Source organism: Talpa occidentalis, unplaced genomic scaffold (genome assembly GCF_014898055.3).
Source record: "Talpa occidentalis isolate TD23 unplaced genomic scaffold, MPIMG_talOcc4v2.1 talOcc4.12, whole genome shotgun sequence".
NCBI classification, from domain to species: Eukaryota; Metazoa; Chordata; class Mammalia; order Eulipotyphla; family Talpidae; genus Talpa; species Talpa occidentalis.
This window is the reverse complement of record NW_023601212.1, coordinates 42,727,428-42,747,274: the sequence shown is the minus strand read 5'-3', so window position 1 is coordinate 42,747,274 and position 19,847 is coordinate 42,727,428. Positions and strand designations below refer to the sequence as shown.

General features: G+C 44.5%; 1 protein-coding gene and 1 pseudogene across 5 annotated transcripts in view; both read right to left on the bottom strand.

The window, feature by feature from the left end:
• BRD4 (bromodomain containing 4) overlaps positions 1–19,847 on the bottom strand; it is an 85,028-nt gene that overhangs the window by 52,952 nt on the left and 12,229 nt on the right. The window lies entirely within an intron of this gene.
• LOC129145487 (60S ribosomal protein L3-like) lies at positions 1,850–8,942 on the bottom strand (annotated as a pseudogene).

Below are 19,847 nucleotides of genomic sequence, written 5' to 3'. Positions count from 1 at the left end.
ACAAGGGTAAGTACCACACTATGAAGCAATCTGCAGCCTCTGCAGCATGAGTTCGATCCCCCAGCCGGCCAGGGAGCAACCCACATGGCGCAGCAGACCTCTCCCTTTGCGTCCGCTGCTCCCCTCAGCAGTGTGTTTCGGTCAGTCTGCCTGTTCTGTTCCCCACTCTGTCTCTGATGAATCCTCTCACCCCTTGTACCTCTGGCCTGTACCCCAGCTCTTGTATAAATAAATCTTTTAAAAAATTATGGATGTGCTATGGAGAAATAGGGGGAAAAGGAGGCAGAAGCACACAGGAGTAAGGGCATTTTCTTAATCTGTACTTCTTGGGACTTTCACAAAATGAGACTGGTTCTAACAACCTCATTTCTTTACATCATGCATTAAAGGGATAGCAGTCCACACTGACAACAAATTCTCTCCACTGAAACCTCTCCTTCATGTGTATATTACTCCCCCAATGACTCCTCCATGTATGTATGTATTTTTGAACATGGGGACTTGTTACTTAAAACCACAGCTTCCATTCAGTGACAGCATCTTCAAATCATCATCTTTAAAGATTATGAAAAAGTGAGACTACCTACTTCTGAGAATTTAACAATACAACTCCTTCAAGTCATTCCATACTACGACTTGACATTTTGCCTAGACACTGATTACAAGGAATGTGGGCATATTTTCCCACAGTCATTGTCAATTCAGTCATCCTTGATGCCACCCCTCAGGCAGGTTTACACTGCTAAGCAATAAGGATACTAATTCCTTCTATTATACCAGTTATTTTACCGGTAGTAACAAAATGATTACCTAAATGAATGACACAATTGTAAGCAGTGCTGAGTGACAGCTACTCAGCTAACCAAAACCTAACTTTTCATTTAACAAATATGTTCCACCTTTAATTAGAAAGGTCCACCAGGGAAAAAAAAAAAAAAAAAAAAAAACCCTTATTATAAGTCACTGTCCTTAGTAGCCCTACCCTGATCTCTCTCTATCCCAAAATCCTCATAAGTTGCACAGCTCTGTGGGTCAAGACAAGAGAGCTTCTAATCACAACTATCTTATAACCCCTATCCAGGACTAAAGACTCAGGTGACTTATCTATACCCCAAAAGGTCTCTCTTTGCTGCCAAAATTGCTGGCATCAGAAACCCTTGGTATTATTTGAATTACACAATGGACAAAGGAGATGTTCCTTTAAAAAGCTCAAACAGGGCCTCCCTGGTGGCGCAAGGTGTTAAGCACCACACTATGAAGCAATCTGCAGCTTCTGCAGCACGAGTTTGATCCCCGGTCGGCCAGGGAGAAACCACATGGCGAAGCAGACCTCTCCTGTCTCACCCACTGCTCCCCTCAGCAGTGTATTTCAGTCAGTCTGCCTGTTCTGTTCCCCACTCTGTCTCTGATGAATCCTCTCACCCTCCCACACATCTGGCCTGTACCCCAGCTCTTGTATGCATAAATAAAATCTTAAAAAAAAAAAAAAAAAAAAAAAGCTCAAACAGGCCCTCCCTAGTGGCGCAGGGTTTTAAAGACAGTGTTATCAAGCTACTGCCAGCCACTACAGCACAAGTTCGATCCCCAGCTGGCCAGGGAGCAACCCACATGGCGCAGCAGACCTCTCCTGCCCTGCCCACTGCTCTCCTCAGCAGTATTTCAGTATATCTGCCTATTCTGCTCCCTGCGCTGCTGAATCCTCTCGCCACCACCCCCGCCCTGCATCTCTGGCTTACACCCCAGTTCTAGTATGCATAAATAAATAAATCTTAAAAAAAAAAAAGAGGGGAACATAAAAATAAAATAGAAAAAAGAAAAAAAAGAAAACTTTTTTTAAGGTTCCCCCCCCAAAAAAAAAGAAAGAAAGAAAGAAAAGAAAAGCTCAAACACCCCAAACTAAAAGCATCCTTGGTTTGGTCACAATCTTGAACCTGAAAGAATTACAGCAAAGGAAGAAGAGCAGCTCTCATCACTGAGTGAGTAGGTATGAGGATGAGCATCTTCTGAATTCAGTGATGTGAAAGATTAGAGCCCATGCTGGTCCACCATGCTAAGCGCGCATCCTGGGTACTCATGGCATCCACTATGCATGCCAATAACTTAAGGGGCCAACAGAAGCACAACTCAAAAAAGTGATATGCAGATGCAAAACCAATGAATAAACAGATCTTTTCCCAAAATAAGATTAAGTAAACCTCAGATGCCATCAAAACTGAAGCTAAAAAGCAAACCTGAGACTTAATAGTTCAGCTACACTAAAATGGTTGTTTGAGATGGTCCTGGCTTCTGGTGAAGGTCACAACAAAGCCCCATACCACCAGAGAAGCAGGCTTATCTTTATTACTGGACACCAAATTAGAAAGGGGAGAGAGCAGTGAAAGACACAGGAACTGGAAGCAGTAGCTGGCAACTAATAGCAGGTAAGGAGACAACAATGCTGTTTTACCAAAAGAAAAAAATAGCCAACAATTTTAGAGGTCAACAGCCTTAGGCAACCTGTGCAGGCTGTGGTAAATAGAACAGTAAATAAACAGACTCATCAGTCTGTGGTAAATAGAACAGATCCAGCAAAGCTGCCTCAACTAGCTACTGAAAAAGAGGTAAGGCACACATTTTTTTACTGTGGTAAAATATACACAATGTAACATTTACATTCCCTACCACTTTAAAAAAAGGTACAGTTCAGTGGAATTAAATACACTTGCACTGCTCTATAACCATCAACACCCTCCTTTCCTATTAATATTTGCCCCAAACTGAACTTCTGACCCCTCTGTCACCCAACAATAATTCACTCAGCTCTGTCCCCCAAACTCTGGTAACCACTATTCTACTTTCTGTCTCTATAAACTTGACTATTTTGGGTTTCTCATATGAATGTAACCATACATATAATATTTGCCCTTTAGTGTCTAGCTTCTTTCACTTAGCATGTCTTCAAGGTTCTTACATGTTGCAGCATGTGTCAGAATTCCCTCCATTTTCAACTGAATAGTCCATGCTAAGGATATTTTACACTTTGTTTATTTATCCCTCAGTGAATGAGTTGTTTTTATACCTTTTGGCTACTGTGAACAGAGCTGCTGAGAACAATAGTGAAGACACACCCAATTTTACCTCAGGGCAAAGGTTCTGGTAATTTATTTTAGAAAATTTTCCATCCCAAAAGACTAAGAGAAATATCAACATCTTGGGTCTCCCCGGTAGCACAGGGGTTAAAGTCTCAGTTCTATCACCAGCCACTGTGGCCTGAGTTCCACCGCTGGCTAGGGAGCTATCCCACAAGGCGCAGCAGAGCTGCCTGTCTTGCCCCCTGCTCCCCTCAGCAGGGTATTTCAGTGGATCCACCTGCTCTGCTCCCCACTCTGTCTCTGGTGAATCCTCTCACCCCCCACACCTCTCTACACCCCAGCTCTTTTATGCATAAATAAAAATAAATATTTTTAAAAGGGGGTGCCATGGCAGGACATAGCAGGTGTCTGTGAGTTTACACAAATGTAATTCACAGCAATTTTTACATGATCTGAAACTAAACATTTCTTTGTTGAGTAAAACAAAGAAAAACACTGAGGCAGAATGTTTCCTTCCAGGGCCTCTCCGGTGGTGCAGCAGTGCTGCACTGTGAGGCTGTCCGCAGCCTCTGTAGCACCGGTTTGATTCCCGGCCGGCCAGGGAGATTCCCACATGGTGTGGCAGACCTCTCCTGTCACACCCGCTGCTCCCCGCTCTGTCTCTGGTGAATCCTTTCACCCTCCCACACCTCTGGCCTCTTTTTTTTTTTTTTTTTAAAGGGAATGTTTCCTTCCCTTGCATTTTTGCAGCTGTAAACTAATAAAGGTCTGGACATGCAGCTCATGGTATAGGAAATACACACTGGCCCTATGTACATCTGGCAAGTAGGCACCAACTGCAATGTGATCTTCACCAGTTAAGAGGAAACACCCTCATGTATGTATAGGTTTCTTTTCTAATCCAGCAGCCAGGAACTAGAGGAGGAATGGTAGTATCTGATTCTCCCATGAACACTGACACACCAAAACTTGGCTATAATTACAGGGCTAATTTCTGATTGTGGAAATTTCCCCTTTCCCACTGTTTTTTTTTTTTTGCAGAAAAATCTAAGGTTCATCAAGTCAGGTCTTGAGATTTCTCTGCCTGGTTCCCAGCGAATGTTGTAAATGATGGCTGGCTGCCAGGACTAATCAAAAATGAACAGAATCGCTGATCTCCTCAGAGCCTGGGGCTCTGGGACTGGCTGACATCCAAGATTCCTGGGATGCAGAGAGTCAGTGTGTGTGGGGCAAAGCCTGGAGTTTGGGGTCCTTCATGAAAAGGGATGGCAAGACACCAAAGGTCGTTCAGAGAATAAAGAACAGTTTGACTTCAAAAAAGGGAGGAAATAAAGCTATTTTTCGGCTATGACTATTACTCTAATTACCGACACCATAGTACTATTTTGTACTGATTAAAATTTCCAAGTTTGGGCCTCCCTGTTGGCGCAAGGGGTTAAGCACAGCACTGTGAAGCTATCTGCAGCCTCTGAAGCACAAGTTTGATTCCCGGGCGGCCAGGGAGCTACCCACATGGCACAGCAGACCTCTCCAGTCTCGCCCGCTGCTCCCCTCAGCAGTGTATTTCAGTCAGTCTGCCTGTTCTATTCCCCACTCTGTCTCTGGTGAATCCTCTCACACATACCACACCCCCCGCCCCACACCTCTGGCCCGTACCACAGTTCTTGTATGCATAAAATAAATTTTAAAATAAAATAAAATTTCCAAGCCAAGCTACCATCTAGAGGTTCCAGGAAGGGGGACAGAAGCCCACAGAACAAGCCCTACAGATGAAGCTGAACCTGCCCACCCCAGAGAACCAACCTGCTGAAGGAAGCCATACCATATCCCAACTCCTAATGCAATCTGGAGTTTATTGTTTGTAGACTATGTCCCTGGCACCTCAGTGCACTGGGCGACATGCCAGGAGCCCAAGAACTCAAGTCAGGTTCCCTTTCACAGAGATGCTCACTATTGCTCACACAGGAACTAGTCTGACATTCTTGATGCCTTCCTTTTAATACACTAGGCCTTCTCTGCCTGGAATACCCTGTCCTCTGCAGTACCCCATCATGGCAAACCCTCTTCTAAGAAACCTTCCCTGAGGTTCCCTACCCTTTGCCCAACTCAAGTCTGTCTTAGGTGACCTTCCCTAGTGTTCCTGTGGCCAGATTTTGTCTTATTACAATCACAGGATCTACTTAATACTGAGAAACTAGATGTTTTCCCCCCCTGAGACCAAGACTAAGACAAGGATGTCTTTTCTCACTGTCCCCTTTCAACACAGTGCTGGAAAGTCCTAAGTAGTACATTGAGACAAGAAAAGGAAATAAAAGTAATACACAAGACGGGATAGAAAAAATAAAACTGTCTTTATTTGCAGATGGTATGACCATCTATGTGGAGAATCCCCAAAAGTGACAAACAAAACACCTACCACCTGGAACTAAGAAGCAACGCTAGCAAGGTTATTGGATATAGAAGTCAACTGCTTTTCTACACACCGACAATCAACAACTAGAAATTCAAATTACAAGCAACAGCATCTATCAAATTGTGATTGTGTTTATTCTTCTACTTCCAAATTCATATTGCTATGGACAGTATACTTAGCAGGATGAAAGGTCCCAATAAATGTTTGAAGAAACCTGGAAATTAAAGATTCTAGTCACATGAAGCTTAAAACCTGAAACAAAGCCCCCACCCCCTCCACTCCCAATCCCAAAGGGTAGGAAGCAACAACTGGCAGGAAGAACCACTGTGTCTCTAGACAGCATATCATGGGTTGTAATGTAGAGCGTATCACAGGTTGTTAAAGTTACAGGCAGCTGAGAGAGCCAGCACAGGGGGTATGGTGCCCCCAGTGCTAAGTCTAATGACCTCTCAAATGTCCTGAGAACTGGCTTCTGAAGCAGCACTCTGCCCAATGACAGACTTTAAATGTGAGTTTTGAAAATCCAAGATTCTACAGGGTGAGAAACCAACTTTGAATTCTCTGAAAATCTGCTTAACAAAGGAGGTATGTCCACAGAAACTTCTCTAACTGGAGAACAATTGGTTTCTCCCTGATCCTCTAAGCGCATACTTTTCTTTTTCCTCCCTTTCATGGACAGAGGTGTGAATAAAATGCATTCTTCATTTTAGTAAACACTGGTTCGGATATTGCCTATGTGAAGTTGAGCAGGCATTGCAGCCCAAGGTTCTACTTCTACTGGAATTTTGTGCTATGTAACCTTTATTTCTGCAAGGACTAAAATAAGAAAAAAGCAATCACATAGCTTGTAGCAAACATTAGAAGAAAAATTAGGGCCTCCCTGGTGGCGCAAGGGTTAAAGACAGTGCTATCAAGCTATCACCAGCCACTGCAGCACAAGTTTGAGCAACCCACACGGCACAGCAGACCTCTCCTGCCTCACCGGCTGCTTCCCTCAGCAGTGTATTTCAGTAGATCCTCCTGTTCTCTCTGGTGAATCCTCTCACCCTCTGCACCTCTGGCTTACACCCCAGTTCGTATGTATAAATAAATCGTTAAATAATAATAATAAAATTAGTTCTTTAACCCTCTTCCGCACAAATAGATTACCAATAGGCAAGATGTGAAACAGTAGCAACCCTCAGTTACAATCTCACAATCCTGACAAAAGACACGATGTGACATGGCATCCATGTCTGATATGGTGCTGGGAGTTGTTCTGGCATCCTCAAATGTCAGAAAGGGCCTTTTCTGCCACCCAGATTATGAGGTCGTCCCATGTTGTTCCTTCTGCAATTCTAAATTTGCTAAGAGCTTTTCCTTTTCTGCTGCTAAACAAATTTCAGGTGCAATCTATTACTCCCTCATCTTAGCAAACAAGCAATGTACAAGTCCCTCTTTCTCTCTACACAAAGTTTGTACATTGTCTTGGGGGACTCCAGTTGGCTTTCAAGTATTTTACTCATCAATACCTGACACACTCTCACACCTTCCTTTGTTGTGTCCACTGAATAGCTAAAAGGAAACTTTATTTGCAAAGTTAATGGGTTTCTTTATGTCTCTAAATGTTGACATTTCATCTACTTTTGGATTTGCCTTTGTGGTGGGTTCAAGTCTAGCAGAGAGGCCCCAACCTGTTGACAAGAGACTACAGATGCAGGCTCCAACTTGGAATCCTCGTTTCCTCTGTATGAGGAAGGTCAGTCCTCATCCCAGTGGATGATGTAAGACACACACAAAGCAGCTGGTCCACTTGGAGTGGAAGTGGAGCTGCCTCTGTGTGTCCCCATCACTAATTTCAGGCATTTCTGGCAAGCTCATCTTCAAGGTGAAGGCAAAGCATAACAGGAAGTTCTGTTATCAGACATATCCCTAGCTAGGAGAACCACTAAGAGCCACAACACGACAGGTAGGCAGACACCAGGTTAGACAGTAGCCAACACCCACAAGAAAGGCTTCTTTGTATGCAGACAGTGGAGTACAGGTACTCCAGCCAGGCCCTGTACTCACAACCTAATTCATACTTCATTATTAAGCAATGGTTTACTGGTGGAGTCTGCAAAAACACAAACATGGGTACACAATGAGGAACACTTACTGTAAGCACTGCTGAGATATTTGGCTTGCTTTCGCCTGAATTTTGGCTATGGCTAAGTCTGTACAAAACTATAGTTAACAAGAATGGCTGTCAAAAAAAGAAATGCAAAATGTTCTTCTTGCAGTTATTATTTCCCCTCAATGGAAAATAATTTTTGAGATTTCACCAGATGCAGGATCTGTTCGTGACATTAAGCTCCTCTTCCTTTGCATTCCCCATGAGTGTTTACTCAGGCAGTCTGGAAGAGGGCAAGGTTAAACATAAAGGTAGTATTGATAAACTTCAAGTTAATCTTTTTCAAGGCCTGTCACTTTATATGTACCAACAAGGAACTGCCAAGGGGGAGCACTCAATTCTTGGTTCCCACTAAACACCTTTTCAGCAGGACAAAGTCACTGATCACTTCATGGTAGTGGATAAAACCACAAGAGGACTGATAGTCTTCTCAGCTCACAATCACTGGAGGCACTGCTCCTGATCAGTTTGCCATATGTAGTAAGGTAGCCCAGGCAAAGAATTTTGTATTGATCTCAGTATGGTGATGACAATCCTTTCATCCAGTCTCAATACAGGCAATCTTATGCATCCTTAGTTGATCTTACAGGGCAGCTTCTTAGTATGCCAGCAGCTCTAACCCCCTTTGTAGTCTTTGCCCTGGGTAACTCTAATGACATCCATTATCTCATTCTGCCCAAACATTTGATTCACGGGGTCCTGCTGATCCAGTTTCTCGTGGGCCCGGTCTAGTTTCTTGGTCACCATACACCTCTGTTCACCTGGATCTCCATGGAAGTGAATATTCTTCTTGTGTAGAGGGAGCAGGCAGTGTGGGAGTGGGCTGACCTGGCAATACTTCAAATTGCTGAAATCCTTCTTAGATTTATGCCAGTTCTTATAAACTCATCTTTTGTACTCATCACAGATATGCTTAGCAAAGATGGTCTTAAAGACTTCAAGGAATTTCCACAGAGCTCACTGCCTCCAACCTCTCTGCTTGTTTACGTTGGATCCTGGCCTATTGGCCTCCGGCAGGATATGCATTCTGTCAGTCTTTTAGGCCAGGAAAGTTGTGGGGTGAATGGGCTTGAAAGTCGTGGGGTGAATGGGGAAGTGCTTCACCTTTTCATGGTATCAGTTGCTGTACTTCCCAGGCAAAAAACAAAGGGATACACATCTAGGAACAGAAAACTTCTTGGGAGACACCCTGCCTTAGAACCCTGGGGTAAGCTATAGTCCTAACATAAAATAATGTCTTTCACTTCTATCCCCACACCCCTTAAGAAAGGTATAAAAAAGCACTTCTTGGGCCTCCCCGGTGGCGCAGCGGTTGAGCGCTGGGTTGCGAAGCTGCCCGCGGCCTCTGTGGCGCCGGTTCGATCCCCGGCTGCTCCCCGGCCACCGGAGGAGGGTCCCACATGGCGTGCAGACCTCTCCTGCCGCCCACTGCTCCCCTCAGCAGTGTACTTCGGTCCTTCTGCCTGCTCTGCTCCCTGCTCTGATGAATTCTCTCACCCTCCCGTGCTTCTGACTGTACCCAGTGCTTGTATAAATAAATAAATCTTTAAAAAAAAATAAATAAAAGAATCCACCCCTTAAAGAGTTCTATAACTTTCACAGAAAGTCCCAATTCTGGGTCTCCCTGCTGGCGCAAGAGGTTAAGATGTAACCTGCAGGGCTGTCCGCAGCCACTGCAGCACGAGTTCGATCCCCAGCCGGGGAGCTACCCACATGGCGCAGCAGACCTCTCCTGACTCACCCATTGCGCCCCTCAGCAGTGTGTTTCGGTGGATCCGCCTGTTCTGCTCCCCACTCTCTCTGATAAATCCTCTCAGTCCCCACCCCCTGGGTGGACCCAATTTTGTATGCATAAATATATCTTAAAGAAAAAATAAAGTCTCAATTCTTTTTCAATGACATATGCTCTGGTCAGAACAGTAATCAAACAAGTCCTTGGTTCCTTGGTAAGGGTAAGGAATGCAATGAAAGGAAATGGGGTAGGGCCTCCCCTGGTGGTGCAGTGGTTGAGTGCTGGGCTGCGAGACTGCCCGCAGCCTCTGCAGCGCCAGTTCGATCCCCAGCCGCCAAGTGAGGGTCCCACATGGCGCGACAGACCTCTCCTGTCTCGCCCGCTGCTCCCCTCAGCAGTGTATTTCGTCAGTCTGTCTGTTCTGTTCCCCAATCTGGTGAATTCTCTCACTCTCCTGCGTTTCTGACTGTGCCCAGTGCTTGTATGTATGTATGTATGTATGTATGTATGTATGTATGTATAAATAAACAAGCAAGCAAATCAATCTTTTAAAAAAAAAGAAAGGAAATGGGGTAAACATCCGGGCTATAGCCAATCCCAGCTAAGATGCTGTAGGGAAAATGGAGTGGCTCAGGCTTTTTTCCACTTCCCTGTCACTGGCCTCTACAGATGGCACCTAGGATCTTGTTTTCCTGCAAGGTTTCATTGCCCACACATGGTAAGATGTTGGAGCAAGAAGCACTTGGGAGCCACAAGGGGGACACCTGGGCCACAAAGTCAGAGCACAGGGCACACATACCTATAAGAGGAAGATGAGACAAGACTAAGAGAGAATGTGAGAGAGAAGGCAGAGAGAGCATGGAGACTGTGGGACTGGAGGGCTCAGCTGCTGCTTGACTTTCAGCCCCCTGCCAACCTGCTTGCTGGTCTGCCTCTGCGGCGCCGGTTCGATCCCCGGCTGCTCCCCGGCCACCGGAGGAGGGTCCCACATGGCGTGCAGACCTCTCCTGCCGCCCACTGCTCCCCTCAGCAGTGTACTTCGGTCCTTCTGCCTGCTCTGCTCCCTGCTCTGATGAATTCTCTCACCCTCCCGTGCTTCTGACTCTACCCAGTGCCTGTATAAATAAATAAATCTTTAAAAAAATATATTCTGTATATTGAATGTCCAAAACACCCTTGTCCAAGAGTGAATTTTAGGACTAAAAAGTCAAGAAAATGAGCCAAACTTTAAGAAACAGAAACTAGAATGATGACTGCCAGGTTGGGGGTGGGGGAAGAAAAGAAAAGGAGAGTTGTTCAATGAAGGTTCAGTTTTGCAATATGGAAAGGTTCCAGCGATGTCTTACAACTATGTATAGTTAACACTACTGTATACATTTTAAAATGTTAAGACAGGGCCTCCCAGGTGGCGCAGTGGCTGAGCGCTGGGCTGCGAAGCTGGCCACAGCCTCTGCAGCGCCGGTTCAATCCCCGGCCAGCAGCGAGGGTCCCATATGGCGTGCAGACCTCTCCTGCCGCACCTGCTGTTCCCCTTGGCAGTGTGTTTCGTCAGTCTTCCTGTTGTTCTCTGGCTCTGGTGAATTCTCTCACCCTCCCGCACTTATGACTATACCCAGTGCTTGTATAAATAAATAAATAAATAAATAAATAAATAAATAAATAAATAAATAAATAAATCTTTAAAAAATAAAATAAAATGTTAAGACAGTAAATTTTAAGTTATGTGGTGGAGCAAGAGGTTAAGACACAACCTATGAAGCTGTCCACAGCCACTGCCGCCCGGATCTACCCACAGGGCGCAGCAGACCTCTCCTGACACGCCCGCTGCTCCCCTCAGCAATGTACTTCAGTCAATCTGCCTGTTCTGCTCCCCACTCTGTGTCTGGTGAATCCTCTCACCCTGGCCTATATCCCAGTTCTTATATACATAAGTAAATAAATCTTTTAAAAAGAGAGAAGTCAACAGATGAAGATTCAACTCTACAATGGACCCTCTTAGGGCTGGGTGTAAGGGTCAAACGAGATTCAACTGAAAACACTCATAACACTCCTATTAATCGGATTATTACTATAAGTGATGTCATGATTGAGCACTAACTTTTTTTTTTTAAGATTTATTTATTTATTTACACAGGCACTGGGTACAGTCAGAAGCACGGGAAGGTGAGAGAATTCACCAGAGCCAGAGGGGAGAGCAGAGCAGGCAGAGTGACGAAATACACTGCTGAGGGAAGCAGCGGGCGGCAGGAGAGGTCTGTGCGCCATGTGGGACCCTCACCCGGTGGCCGGGGATCAAACCGGCACTGCAGAGGCTGCGGGCAGCTTCGCAACCCAGCGCTCAACCACTGCGCCACCGGGGAGGCCCTCAGTATTAACGTTTTAACAATCACATTTCATGAGCTGGCAGAGGACAGCTGAATGGTCAGAGGACTGGTCAGCAGTCCACTAGTCCACAAACACTGCAGACAGGTTCTGTCCACACGGCTCAGTTAACTCAGCTCCGGTGGATCCACTACTGGCACCGTCTAGAACCACGGTTCAGCCTTCAGTTCCTGCTTGAAACCTTTGTTCACATTCTCCATACATAAAGATAATGGGCCAGTTATACTCCCAAAGCCTGCAATATGGGGAAGGGAAGAGATGGAATGGATAAAATGGAAGATGTAGATAAAGCAAATTCCAAAGAGGGGCAGGAGTTTTCTGCTGGAAAATCAGAGAGGCAAGGACTAGAAAAAAATGATACTTATCTAGGTAACTGGAGTTCACTTCACAAGGGAGTTCTGGAAGAAAAAGTCAGTCCTTTGCCCTCAAGAAGACCAATAGTTCACCTGTGTCCTGACCCTATGCAGGCTCAATTTTCTCAAGAATGGCAAGTTCCAATCTCCTATGGGAGGAGGACAAGGAAACTTGGCCATCTACAAACATCAGGGTTTAGTTCTTAATTATTTACAAGACTATAGCACCCTAAATGCTGATTCTAGACCCCTCCTTTTCTCTCCCCCAAAACTCTGGCAAGAGGCTTCAGCCTGGCCTAAGCCTGCCCCTGCATTCCAGACTTGAACATTCCATTGCCCACAGAGCAATGTCCATCAGGAAGCCAAGCCTGAAGTGATTCCATCTGCTACTATACTAAAGTGAGCCCATATGCTCTAAAAACTGTCAAAGTGATAATATGAGGAGAGTCTCCCAGTCACTTTCAAGGGTTCACTTGCCACATGGTATAGGGCTACCATGCTGGATAACCCAGAAACAGGACATTCCCCCACAACGCAAAAAAAGTTTCACACGACAGCACTGTATTAGAATTGGGTAGTTCACTACAAAATAAGTAAGATCCAAACTGGATCCTAAAAGATGGGAAGAAAGAAATGTGACATCTACAAAAACCAAAGATTCAAAAACATGGATCAGGACACTGTTATAGAAGTTAGGAATTCCGAGGAGCACAGGATGGAAGTTTGGGTTTTGTCTCATATGCAGTGAAGTTTTAGAGCAGCAAGAGTATTAATTAGTGCGATAAATCTATTACGCTTTGATCATGTACATTCCAACTGGCTTACTCGTTCAGTTTTGCATGGAACTTATTTAACCATTTCTACCATTTTCTCCTGACTGGATCTTCTCAGTCACATGCTTTTCCAGTAAGACCACCTGTCACTTGATGAAGTCAAAGAAAAGTTTTAAACTGTTCCTTTGGGGTATATTGGGTCACTGCCTATCACTGGAGATACTAAAGTTCCTGACCTCACTCCCCGCCCCATCACAGATTAATTGTACATGGTACAAAGAAATAGGAAACATCTTTGTTCACCACTGAAACCTTAGTGCACATGCCTGATTTCCTATTAAGTACAGCACACACTGGCGCTATCACCCAACTTAGCATGCATGCTTCAGGCAGGAAATTCTCTTTTAAATAAGAGTCCTCAGGCCTCCCTGGTGGCGCAAGCGGTTAAGACGCAACCTATGTAGCTTCCACAGCCAGTGCAGCACGAGTTTGATCCCTGGCCAGGGAAGTGACCCATATTGTGCAGCAGACCTTTCCTGCCTCGCCCGCTGCTCCCCTCAGCAGTGTACTTCAGTCAATCTGCCTGTTCTGTTCCCCATTCTGTCTCTGGTGAATCCTCTCACCGCCCCCCCAACACCTCAAGCCTGTACCCCAGTTCCTGTATGCATAAATAAATAAATCTTAAAAAAAAAAAATGCAACAGGGTCTCCCTAGTGGTGCAAGGGGTTAAGACACAACCTATGAAGCTACCCGCAGCCACTAGGCATGATTTCGATCCCCAGCCAGGGAGCTACCCACATGGTGCAGCAGACCTCTCCTGACTCATCTGCTGCTCCCCTCAGCAGTGTATTTCAGTAAATCTGCCTGTTCTGCTCCCACTCTGTCTCTGGTAAATCCTCTCACCCCCCACACCTCTGGCCTGTACCCCAGATCTTGTACGCATAAATAAATAAATCTTAAAAAAAAAAAAAAAAAAAAAACAGGCATAGAGTAATCATGCAAATACTTGCTGAGGAAAGTGACCCAAACTGCAGCTTCATACACTGAGGCTGATTAAGTAGGTTGACTCAAGGTTCAATATTAGAGCAAGCAAGCAGAAAGTAACAGAAGGAAAAAAGGGAGGGCCTCCCTGATGGCGCAGGCAGTTGAGCGCAGCGCTGTGAAGCTGTCTACAGCCTCTGCAGCACGGGTTCGATCCTGGCCAGCCAGCGAGAATCCACTTGGCGCAGCTGACCTCTCCTGTCTAGCCCCACTGCTCCCCTCAGCAGTGTATTTCAGTCAGTCTGCCTTTTCTGCTCCCCGCTGTCTCTAGTGAATCCTCTCACCCTCCGTGCATCTGGCCTGTACCCAAGTTCTTGTATGCATGAATAAATAAATCTTTTTAAAAAAAAAAAAAAAAAAGATGCAACCTGTGAAGCTATCTGCAGCAACTGCAGCACGAGTTCGATCCCTGGCCAGGGAGCTATCCACATGATACAGCAGACCTCTCCTGCCTTGTCCGCTGCTCCCCTCGGCAGTGTATTTCAGTAGATCTGCCTGTTTTGTTCCCCGCTCTGTCTCTGGTGATTTCTCTCTCACACACACCCCCACACCTCTGGCCTGTACCCCAGTTCTTGTATGCATAAATAAATAAATCTTTAAAAGAAAAAAGGAAGATAGAGAGTCCACTCAGAAGAAATAGTTCTAGCCTTTACAGGGAAGCCTATTCATTGATAGCTATTTGCTAAAGCCTAGAAACTTTTCACAAAGAATCAAAAATCAAAAATAATAAGCAACATCTCAAGATAAACAGCAATGCGGGGCTCAGAAGGCAAGCAAGTGGTCCCAGACCAGAGAGTGCTATCACAGTCACAAGTGCGAAAAAATATGTTCACATGGGTTCCCAGTGCAAACATTCAGAGATGCTCTGAGCAATAACTTGGGGGACTGTCAAGCTGAAAGCTGCACGCATCAAAACCTGAAAGGGGCCAGTACAGAACCTGTTCCAAATGGTAATTCAAAATTCCCTTCCTAGGATTACAAAGATGAGTTACTATCTTGAAACAAATGAACATGAAGGTGGTGATATTTCCAGACAGCTAATCTGCCAGTTCAATGGTTTCTGAGTGTTAAAAGGAAAATAAATGGAGACACATACACACAGCTTTAATACTTAGATGCTTTTTATAACTGTAAGCATTTCAAAGTCAAGTCATTTTTTTACAAGATTTATTTATGCATACAAGCTGGGGTACGGGCCAGAGGTGGGGAGGGGGTGAGAGGATTCACCAGAGACAGAGTGGGGAACAGAACAGGCAGATTGACTGAAGCACACTGCTGAAGGGAGCAGCGGGCGAGTCAGGAGAGATCTGCTGTGCCATGTGGGTTGCTCCCTGGCCGGCTGGGGATCAAACTCGTGCTACAGAGGCTACGGACAGCTTCATAGGTTGCATCTTAACCCCTTGCACCACCAGGAAGACTCCAAAGTCAAGTCATTTTTAATGAAGATTATAAATCATAACAACCTACACGTGGAGAGTACCACCCTTTACAAAACTTTCATGTATGCTATCTTGTTTCCCTTAATTACAAAATAGAAAGGAAAACTGCTAAAGTAACAGAAGTCATAGGTGTACAACAGGACTACAATTCAACTGAGAAGAGCAATAGGATGTAAAGCCAACAACAGGAAACAAATGGGGAAATATTCATTAGCAAACACAAATTTAATCTCCAAACTTTAAAGATCAGGGAGAAGCAAAGGCATTTTTAATGTGCACTATTCTATCCTTTGACAACCTTGCCCCAATTACAAAAGTATGAATTATTCAAGTGTATGCTATTGTACTTTCTATTGCTTTCACCAGACAGGGATGTAGGGAAGGAAAGGAGGGTCACATAATGTACACATCCTAGTGCAAAGAAAGTATATTATGGGCCTCCCCGGTGGCGCAGCGGTTGAGCGCTGGGTTGCGAAGCTGCCCGCGGCCTCTGCGGCGCCGGTTCGATCCCCAGCTGCTCCCCGGCCACCAGAGGAGGGTCCCACATGGCACGCAGACCTCTCCTGCCACCCGCTGTTCCCCTCAGCGGTGTACATTGGTCCTTCTGCCTGCTCTGCTCCCCGCTCTGGCTCTGGTGAATTCTCTCACCCTCCCGCGCTTCTGATTGTACCCAGTGCATGTATAAACAAAACAAACAAATAAAATAAATAAAAAAACATGCCTCTATAAAAAAAAAATTAAAAAAAAAAAAGAAAGTATATTATGCTGAAAGAGTGGTGCTTTCCCATCCCACAAGTTCTCTCTCCCTCTACCAACAGATTTAAGTGCACATGTTAACACAGGTCCCACAGCTGAGAGCAGGCACCAAGCCACTTAAGGGATTACAGCCACAAATCTAACTCTACCCACATGCAACACCACCAAGTGATTAGGTTGACTCGCAGCCCATTAGGTTATCTTCTGCTACTAAAGGCTCAAGGCCAACACCAAATTCTGAAGACAATTTTACCAACTGCGCCAACTTTGGTGAGGAGTCCCAGGATAAAAAACCTTTCTTCACCTGCAGCAGCTACAATAGGTTTATTATGCAATAGGATCATTCTGATATTCGTCATCCCTAGGAAAGAGTACCAGCTGGAAAAAAAAAAAAGTGGGGAAGGCTGCACAGGTGTCCTAGGCCTGTTTGCTCCACTGGTAGCACTTGACAGCTCTGGAAAACCCTCTGGAGAATTTTTACATAAAGAAAACAAAATGGACACTGCTCCATATTGTTTCTAAAAATCATAAATGTGTAAATGTCTACAAAAAAAGGATGCATGCAAAAAAAGTCTTCATAAACACCAAGAGCCTTTTAATTAACATAACAAAAATTTCTCTTCTTTGAATACAATTCTCAAATTCATTTTAGTACATGCTCCTTGGACAGGCTTTGGAGTTGAAAGCACCCTCCTCCAAAACTGTTCAATGTTCATATTTTCAAAGGGATCTCCCAAGATAACAACTGGTGCTCTACTGAGGACTGGTCTCATCCTTAGCCACTGGACTTATTCTGTACTCTTTAAAAGGTCAAAATAATTCCAAAAGCAAGAACTCTAGGAAAACGATTACTCTGGCAGTGCTTAACACTTGTTTTTGATTAAGGAAATCTGAGTAGGCTTTTTGTAATACTAGAGGAATGCCAAGCAGCAGACTTTACAAGAACTTGAGTACAGAAACAGCTTAGCAAATAGAAAAATTACAACTGTAGTTTCTGCAAGCACAGAGCAAAGACAAATCCAGTCTACAAAAATGCCCTCCAATACAATTTCATTCATGCAAGGGCCTACTGAATATCTATAAGCTGTACTCTGTTTCCCACTGAATTATACCTACCTGATTCGAGTGCTTCCTGATTCATTTAAAAAATTGTATTTTCCACCTAAAAGAACTAGGGCATAGGCCAGAGGTGCAGGGAATAAGAGGATTCATCAGAGACAGTGGGGGAGCAGCAGACAAGACAGGAGAGGTCTGCTGCACCATACATTGGTAAGCTCCCTGGTAGAGGATCAACCACTGAGAATCATCCCCTAGGCCACCGGAGAGGCCCCACAGGACCTTTCTGTTGGCTACACTGGACCCCATCACTGCCAGCTTGAGTTCTCTTGCCTCATGAGACTTGGCCTGACTCCTCCCAAAACCCCCAAAGTAGCTCCCTCAGTACCTGGCACTCTGGCTTTTGACCCAGAATCAAAAATAAGAATCCTTTTCTTTTAATAATCCAGTATTTCCTGATGCTTCAAATTAGTGGGTATACACTACTTCTAGCATAAAAGACAGACTGTTCAACAAAAGTATCCCATTTAATATGCCTCAAGACAACGAACAAGATGCTGCTGGAGCAACTACTTGGGACAAGAAGTGAAGGGCAGAGACTAGCTAAAGGTCCATGTTTGGGGCATGGGATTTGGCATCCCCGTTCTGCACATAATCAGGGATGGAGTCTTCTGCCATCAACCACCACTACTGGAGAAGACTCATACTTGACCTTGAGAGGTCAGGCTATCAGAACAAGTTCTGAGGTCTCAATCCCTGGACTCAACTCTGCCCGAGTCCCAAGCAAAACTTGACATATAAGCCAACAAAGTCTTCATTTTTTTTAAATATTTATTAATTTATACATACTAGAACTGGGGAACAGGCCAGAGGTGTGGAGGGTGAGAGGATTCACAAGAGACAAAGTAGGGAGCAGAACCCGCAGACTGACTGAAATACACTGCTGAGGGGAACAGCAGGCAAGGCAGGAGAGGTCTGCTGCACCATGTGGGTAGAAGCTTCATAAATTGCATATTAACCCCTTGCCCCACCAGGGAGGCCCATGATTTTGGTTTTTTAAGCTAGGTTTATGTTTATTATTATATTTAAGAGACCTACTATAGCTCCTCCCTAAAAGAACAGGTATCTTAAACAGTTGGGAGTGCAGTATTGAGAGTTACAATACTTCACACACACAACACTCCATGGACTTGTTTCACCTGCTACAATGACTGATAGCTTCATTCCTCCTCAACCCAGCCCTACTAGCCCCCCAAAATTTCTAATCAAGAAGTGTACAAGGAAGAAAAAAAACCTAAAGATCAATGCAGTTCACCTGCTACTAAAAGGCATACCCAAGAAGTTATTCTTGGTCAAGTAGCGAAGAAGCAAATTGCAAAAATGGCCAAGAAAAAAAAAAAAAATGAAGTGAAATACCTAAAGTACCCATAATTTACCAGTGAGTAGAATAGTATCCAAACCAATGTTTTCTCACACTTTTCTGACATGACCAACAGTAAGAAATACATTTTATCATGTAAACAATATATAAAAATGAAAACCAAGGGTTTTTTTTTTGTTTTTGTAAATATCCTTTAATTTGTAACATCCTTTGATATTTCCTCCCCACCCCCGCCGCATCCCTCCCAAAAAAACAATGACTGCGACCTATTAAATTCATTTCATTACCCATAGTTTGAAAAAAAGATATGAAATAAGAATTGCTTTTTATTAAATTATGGACTCTGGCCAAAGTTCTCTGAGCCCCACCAGTATTCCATTTTATATATGAGAAATTGAGGCTCAGAGGTAGGTGAGGGGTCCAAAGCAAGTACACAGTGCTCTCAGCAGCCCAGTCTCCAGAACCACCTCCCACCCTCTTCAGTGGCAGGTTCCATACTACATGCAATTCTCCCATTTCAACCCTTGGGATAAACATATCTGCTCCCCCCCAAATGTTTCCAGTGTAAAACCCCCAAATTTACCCTTCGTTCTTCATTTTCTTTTACAAAAAAAAAAAAAACTTCAAAAGCCAATCTACTGGCAGGCATATTGTTACTGCCTGGGGTAGGGAAACTGGGAACATTAGCCACACACAAGGACACAGCAATTACTAATTCCTTTTCCTGGAAAAGGCATAATACCAAGCCCAATACCTGCCTAGGTGCTACCTCCACAGTGTGCCAGTGTCTCTTAACACTAACAATTAGGAACAAAATAATGCATTTCAGCCAAGAAAGATAGGAGCAGCTCTTGAGCAGCTCTTCTTGGAGTCCTTCAGGCAGAGCAAAGCTAGCAATCTATGTTCTAGGCAACCTCCCCCTTATAAGAATAAAATACAGACCCCAAGGCCCCCCACCTCCTGTCCACCCCTCAATGCTGAAACATACAAATTCCATTTGACAAATAAGGAAACTGAGGTTTAGACAGATTATGTAACCTGCCTAAGGTCAAGGCCAGAAAGGGTGAAACTGGGATTGAGCTCTGCAGTGGACTCCATAGTTCTGCCTCTCCAGTACACAGCTCCACCCAAGTCCAACCAACCCTCCTGACACAGTCTAAGGTGCTAGACCTGTTTACAATGAGCAGAAGAAGCCAGCACTTATCAAAGAAGAGATCACAGAATACACCCAGGGTGAACTGAAAAGTATCTGTTAGTATGTCACAGATTAAAAAATAACAACCATGGGCCTCCCTGGT